Genomic DNA, 6,945 nt, shown 5'->3' with positions numbered 1-6,945 from the left:
ACTTGTCAGACACCTTTGAAGATTGCCCTAATCTGACCTTCCAATGCAGTTTATGGCTGTATGGGATTTTTACTCTGTTATAAAAGCAACGTCTATTTTCTAATGTAAATTGGCAAGTTGCATGAAGTTAAGCATTGATGAGAGAAAAGATCCTTTATCCTTCTGCTGTGGCATAGTGTCTATCACACAACCACATCTCTGTGAGCACTATTCCATGGCTCATTCTTACAGAATGACAGAATGGCCAAGGTGGGAAGGGACCTCTGAATGTCATCTAGTCCAACCCCCTGCTGAGCAGGATCACGTTGAGCATGTTGCACAGGACGGGTTTTGAATCCCGGCGGGTTCAATCCAGGCGGGTTTTGAATATCTCCAGAGAAGGAGACTCCACAACCCTTCTGGACAGCCTGTCCCAGTGCTCTGTCACCCTCACAGTTAAGAAGTGCCCCCTCATATTCAAGCAGAACCTCCTGTGCTTCAGTTTGTGCCCGTTGCCTCTCATCCTGTTGCTGGGCACAACTGAAAAGAGACTGGCTCCATCCTCTCAACACCCCCCCCCCCTCAGATATTTATATACATTAATGAGGTCTCCCCTCAGTCTTCTCTTTTCCAGGCTAAAGAGGCTCAGTTCTTTCAGCCTGACCTCAAATGACAGGTACTCCAGTCCTCTCATCATCTTAGTAGCCCTCCTCTGAACTCACTCCAGTAGTTCTATGTCCCTCTTCTACTGAGGAGCCCGTGCATTCTCATACATTTGCTACCTAAACAAAAAGATAATCCTAACAGTCTCCTAAAAATTATATCCCTTACACTCAGATAGTAGACTCAGTAGTTCATTCTTGTGATAATATCTTTAGCTGCTAATATTTTCTTTGATTTTATGGCTACAAAATAAGAGAATTTTAAGAGCTGATTTTTTTTTATTATTTTTTTTTTTAATTTCTCAAAACAGAAGTAGAGATGTGTATTAGCCTGTACCTGACACATCTGGCGGCCTTCAGTGCTGGAGTAACTGCATCAGTCAACTAGTGAAGACTGACCAGTATCATCTACCTGGACAATATGATGTACAACAAGCAACATCAACAAAGATGAGGTCACCTTTACATTAAAAGAAAATTTTAGGTTCTTAAAAACGAAGAGAAAAAATACCATGTTAAGTTTAGCAAAAAGTATTCACCAAACTTCATCCAGATATAGCCATTATCTGTTACTTTCCAAACTACTCTATTTCTGGAATTCCACCCATACTTAAAATTAAGCCACCATCCAGACGTAATTAAATTGATTTATTTATTTTACCTCAAATTTACAGAGAGCTCTTCAAGGTCTGGTGTACTGAAGATGCAGACAACATGAACCAATGCAAACCAGAAGAACCAGTAGATAACTAGCACATCTATTATATCAGGAGGGGAAAAAAATCTTCTTTTACTACGAACTAAAGCAGAAAAAATAATCAGACACCTCATATTTCCCATTATCCTGTTCTCACCCTGCAGAAATTGCTATTGTGCTGTGAGACCCTGTGCAGTAGGGTCTCACAAAAAGTAGAAAACACAGGAAAGGGGCAAGGATAATTCACCCTTTCTTTCATTGTCTTGCCCTGAGGGAAGCTGGTGGCACAAAGCTTGTTATCATCAACCAGTGACAATGTTCCAACCAGAAAAAATGTTCTAAAAGCCATTTTAATGGCTTTGCCTACTTTCAGTGGGAATGTATGTTTAGATATACCCATTACCTGTGCAACAAAACTAATTTCAATCTCAAGATAAACTCAGAATTTAGGTAAAACTGGTCTTCAGTAATTACTTAAGTTAAATCTGCACTGGAAAATTCCACTGTCTTTCAGTATCTGAAAGAAAATCACTACCAATAACACACCACAATCCTCTATCCTAAATCTTTCGTTCATGGCAGGCAGACAGCATTTCTATGCTTTATACCCTTTTAACAGCATGTCTCAGCAAACTACATACAGAATTTAGTGTGCATACAGCTGCAAATTTCATCCATGGGCAAAATATACAAAGTTTGACAGGATGGTGAAAACATGATTAAAAAGAAATACAAAAAAATAAAAAAAAAAAAGAAAAAAAGTGAAATTAATTGTATTGAGTAATGCTTAAAAGAAAAAAAAAATGGAGTCCAATATATTAAGTGCTGTCTAGTTCAATTGTTTTCTGATTCTTTACACCTAAATGAAAGGAAACTAAATTGTTTAGGGCAAATACTTATCAATTATATGTCCTGCTGCCCATTTAGAAACAACTTTATAAAATATACAGAGAATTGAACTTTCCTTTTTCTTCTAAAAACAACATTTATTTGAAGGCACAATTAACCATCCTATTGAATTGTCTACTCTATTGAGTTTTAGTCTACATGAAATTTAAAAATCTTTTTTAAAGATGCCTATAAAACTGTAGGGTAATAATTTGCAATAGTGGTTTCCAACATATTCATAATAAAAAATAGATCAGTTGAAAAATATTTTATATGGTTATCGTGCACATCTGCATCTTTCTTTTAGTACATGGAAGTAGCATCTCTAAACTCAGTACTCTCCTAATAGTCGAATTTTATGTTCCCATTAAGTCCTCATACCTGGTCCACCTCAAAGCAGAAGTATACACCTTTGGTCTGTAGAAATGCTTGTTTTTGTTTTTATCTGGTAGAATTTTGAGAGTGCACAGATGGCTATTATAGATTACTAAAATGGGACTGTGCAATAAAGGTGCCAGCTGTATAACAACCAGTCCATCTCTAAAAAAAGATTGTACGTTTAAAGAGAGAATCCTTTCAAAAAAGGTCTGAGAGTTGCGTCAAATGGACTGAAACTCTACATTAGGAGGACACAATTCCAGTTTTACAAAAAGGACAGATTGCTTCTGGCATATTTGCCATTAAAATTGTGTTTCAGTGAGTCATTAAGGGAAATAAAAGAGCTGACATACTCTCCTTTATATTACAGCAATTATACCATTAAATAATCAGCTCTGATTTATTTTAATTTTTTCTAATATGCCTATAAATTTAATTCCAGAAAGACTGGATCAGAGGAGAGAGTTACGGGAGTAAGAGGCTCATTCCAAGACCATTTGTCTAACTGAGATCAGATCTACAGTGCGATAGCCATGACTATCTCTTGAGGAATTCTTGCTAGTTTATGTAAGAAGATATGATGTCCTTGCTCTACTTTTCAGTGAACTAGAGCAAATTGTAACAAAAGGCAAGATACCTTTGCTAACAAGCTCCAGGGGGAGGGGGCAGCATAACCCCTTGAAATTGGTCATCTCTTGCATTTCCTTTCCTGTTCCTTTTTCTTTTCTGGCTCACTGATATATTTAGCAATTGGTTGTTCACATTAGGCTAATTTATATTTAATTTTATTCGGGGGCTGCAGGGGGGGTGCAATTACTAATGCAGTTATGTGTCAATAATTTCATGCAAGACTTTGAACAATGAAGAAGTCAACATTACAGTCAACATTACTGCTTTCTGGTGTCTCAGCTAATATATTGAAGACAAAAAAATATATATATTTTCCATTTTTCTCCTATGATCATTTGATCAAAACTTTTGCTCCATACTGAAGTACTGTTGTATAGTATTTACCATATTTATACTTAACTAAATATAAGAATTAAGCAAAAGGTTTTCTGGACTTTTTGTCTTCTTTCCTCTCTCAAAGAACTTGATCTGTTCCTTACTCTCTCAAAAAGAAATTAGTCTTGGGAAAGGAAGAAATTAGTCTTCGGTAAAGGAGCCAGTTCTCACAAAGAACTTGATCAGCTCGGGAATTTAGAGCTTTTATCATTTACTCCAAAAATCTGAAATAAAATTTGTCAACATTGAATTTAATTATAGTTTTTTGAGTCTTGAACTGAGTCATGATTTCACCAGAATGTGTTTCTTAAGACCCAGATTTTTACCAACTCCCACAGAAAAGTTGGTCTAAAACATGCACTGCGAATGATTAGTTACGGAATTCATCGTTTCATTTTTTTCTCATAAATGTGAAATCCCCACTCCAACATCTGTGAAACATTTATCTATACAAATCCATTGAGTTACTAGTAGTGTTAGAATAAGTTAACAAAACTGTTTGCTTTGTCTGCATATTATTTGCAGTATCATCTCTACCATCTAGATCATAGCCTATGCCTGCTTCCTGTTCATCTAACAAATATTCTAATGAAAACTATAAGAATTTTAATGTGTGCAATAGTTTGTGCATTTTTCTGCATATATGCAGATATTCCTACAAACATTCAACAACAAATTCAACAACCATTTGTCAAAAACAAAATCTCATTCTCTAGTATACACTGAAAGTGTACGCTATCAGCAGTTAGAAGGAACAATATTCAACCAAACAGTTATGAAGAATTTAAATGATGATATCCACACCCTGGATATCTTTTTGTCTATGTATGTTTCTTCATTTACATACTCCCTAGCACTATTTATGGGATATTTCACCTATAAGTTGATCATTTCAATGCAAGCTATAATTAGTCCAGTTGCTTTCAAATAAGAAAGTAAAAGGAAGACCACTTAGTTTCTAGGAAATATTTTTAACAAGTTTTCAAACGAGTTAAATCTGCCAAGAAAAAAAAAATATAGATAGAACCAGACTGGGAAATATTAGTATGATCAACAAAAATAATTGGGTTAAGGCAATAGCATGGCAGTATGATTCTATCCTTTCAGAAGCTGTAATTCATAAATGCACATATAAAGCTAAAGGTGGAAGACACAAACAAGTCAAAAAAGTCTTCATCGGATCATACATAAAATATAGGGCTTGAGGGAATAGAAAATGTTCTTCTGTCTGGCTAAGCGCTGGGATTGCTTCAAATACCATCTCCTTCTAGTAACAGAAACAGCACTAAGCATAAAAGCTTACAATAGCTCCTCCAGCAAAGTCAGCTGCGTTCAGGCACTACCCGCTACTGCTGAAATGTCCTTTACAAGGTGGAGTTACTGTCCTTTTAATAGTCTGTTGTGTTTTCTTGGTAACGTCATTTGTCCTGTTTCATGCCTGACTTGCAACACTATTAAGGAATAAAATTATAGGTATTTGGAATATGATATGATATTTTAAAATCTAGTCTTTTTTCCCAAAGTTCATGGGGTTTCTCAGTGGAGGAGGTCTTTGTTTAATGTTTTTATTACAGCAGATCCAAGCTTCTGATTTCATATTTTTTTGTTTGTCTTTGCATGTTCTTTTAGAGGCAATTGTATCATAAATTGTTTTAACTGTTCTGTCTGTGTCTTGCCATTCTAAGAATCATTTACTGTGCCTTATGAGCTTTACTTGATAACTCTCCAAGTTTTTTACATCAGTTTTAGGGTTCCCCTTTCTGTAAGGTTCTTAAGACTTTATGGGGTGACATTTTTCTTGATACAACTTGATCTATGAGGTGGCCTCCGTCTTAGTCTGAAGTGGATGCAAAATATATTTGCTTAATTAATATATTACAAATCATTTTTTATTTTTTATTTTTTTTAAAAAAAGGAGTCACTCAGTCTTTTCCTACTTATCATCCCACAAAGAGAGTATTAGAGACAAAACTAGAAAGATTTTTTTGGAAATTACATCAGATTCATACCACTAGAGTATGGGTTTCTGTTCCATGAGGGTGCAAGCTCTTACATATATCGAACAAGTCTCATTTATTTATTTGTTATACAAGTCTTTCAATTACTGGGCATAATTATAAAAAAAAAAAAATGTAAACCATCAGATAGGATACTGTGAGGCTAGGAATACTGGATATATACTAGCAAAGATGGATAGATGGCAGCCATCTACAAGAGTAGCTTCTGGCTAGGTCTATATTCTTGACATCAGTGAAGTTTCTAAAATCCTTGCAACACATCTCTCATATATCTGTAGCAGATAGAGTGGAAAGGTCAAGGTTTGATTACTAATTCATTACAAGGTTAGATTACTGATTTAAGTTTTTTCCTATAATAATAATAAAAAATAATCTAGAAAATATCCTCATCACATATTACAATTTTAATCACATATTATATATGCTTTTATCACATATTATGTTTTTATACATTCTTCTTTTAATCACATATTATGCTTTTATGTATTTATTTTGGTACAATGGAAAATAATGAAATAGAAGAATTCGCATTATACACATTCCCTAAAAATCTAGATGGTTGGTTTTGTGTTCAGAAAAAGTGCTTAATAGCCTGTTCATGTTTGCCCACCTTGCATAGCTGCTTTCCCTTCATCTGACATGTGACATTTAATGGTTTGGCAGAGCACATCTGTAGTGTACTTAGAGCTATGTGAACATTCAATTCCTCTAGCTAGAATTTCTAACTGAGGTTGGCTGCTATCTTTTGTAATTTCATGTGTTTATATGTTTATTTAAAATATGGTGTAATTTCAACTTTTATCTTTAAGAAACATGAAATTGGTTTTGCTGCATTTATATACATATACATATTTTTCACTATTATTGCAGATATTCTGATTTCATTTCCATTAATCAGGAATGAATCCATTACACTTATCTGAGGGCTCTAAGATTAGAATAAAAATTTTCTTTATGTCATAATTTAAAGAGAATCTTCTATGACATTTTCAGGGTTTTTGTTTGTTTGTTTGTTTTAATGCACATTCCAACCCCAGCTGAGAAACTATATATAAAAAAATAAAAAATTGATATATATATAAATATGTATATATAGTATAAATAGAATAATAATTAAACCCTTCCTTCATTACTTTCATTCTTAATAAAGAATATTATGAAAAGAAGAATGCATTTTCAGAGGAGAGAGATTACATGTAATAATCCAAATAAAGAAGTGGTTTCTTGCAGCTTGCTCAATGTTCTACTAAAGAGTAATAGGTATTATTTGTACCTAAACATAGACAAAACTGCTGTCTCTTCTGCTTTTGGAATTCAT

The 6,945-nt window shown here is 34.2% G+C and overlaps 1 long non-coding RNA gene across 1 annotated transcript; it reads left to right on the top strand.

Moving 5' to 3' along the window:
• The first annotated feature begins 506 nt into the window (after positions 1-506).
• Positions 507-5,093, top strand: LOC118165686. Its single transcript, XR_004750177.1, has 3 exons — positions 507-663; positions 972-974; positions 5,083-5,093. It is a non-coding gene; the product is annotated as an uncharacterized LOC118165686 (long non-coding RNA).
• Positions 5,094-6,945: the final 1,852 nt, after the last annotated feature.

This window comes from Oxyura jamaicensis, chromosome 4 (genome assembly GCF_011077185.1).
Source record: "Oxyura jamaicensis isolate SHBP4307 breed ruddy duck chromosome 4, BPBGC_Ojam_1.0, whole genome shotgun sequence".
Lineage (NCBI taxonomy): Eukaryota > Metazoa > Chordata > Aves > Anseriformes > Anatidae > Oxyura > Oxyura jamaicensis.
The sequence above is the reverse complement of the archived record's forward strand: the minus strand, read 5'-3'. Positions and strand labels throughout refer to the sequence as shown.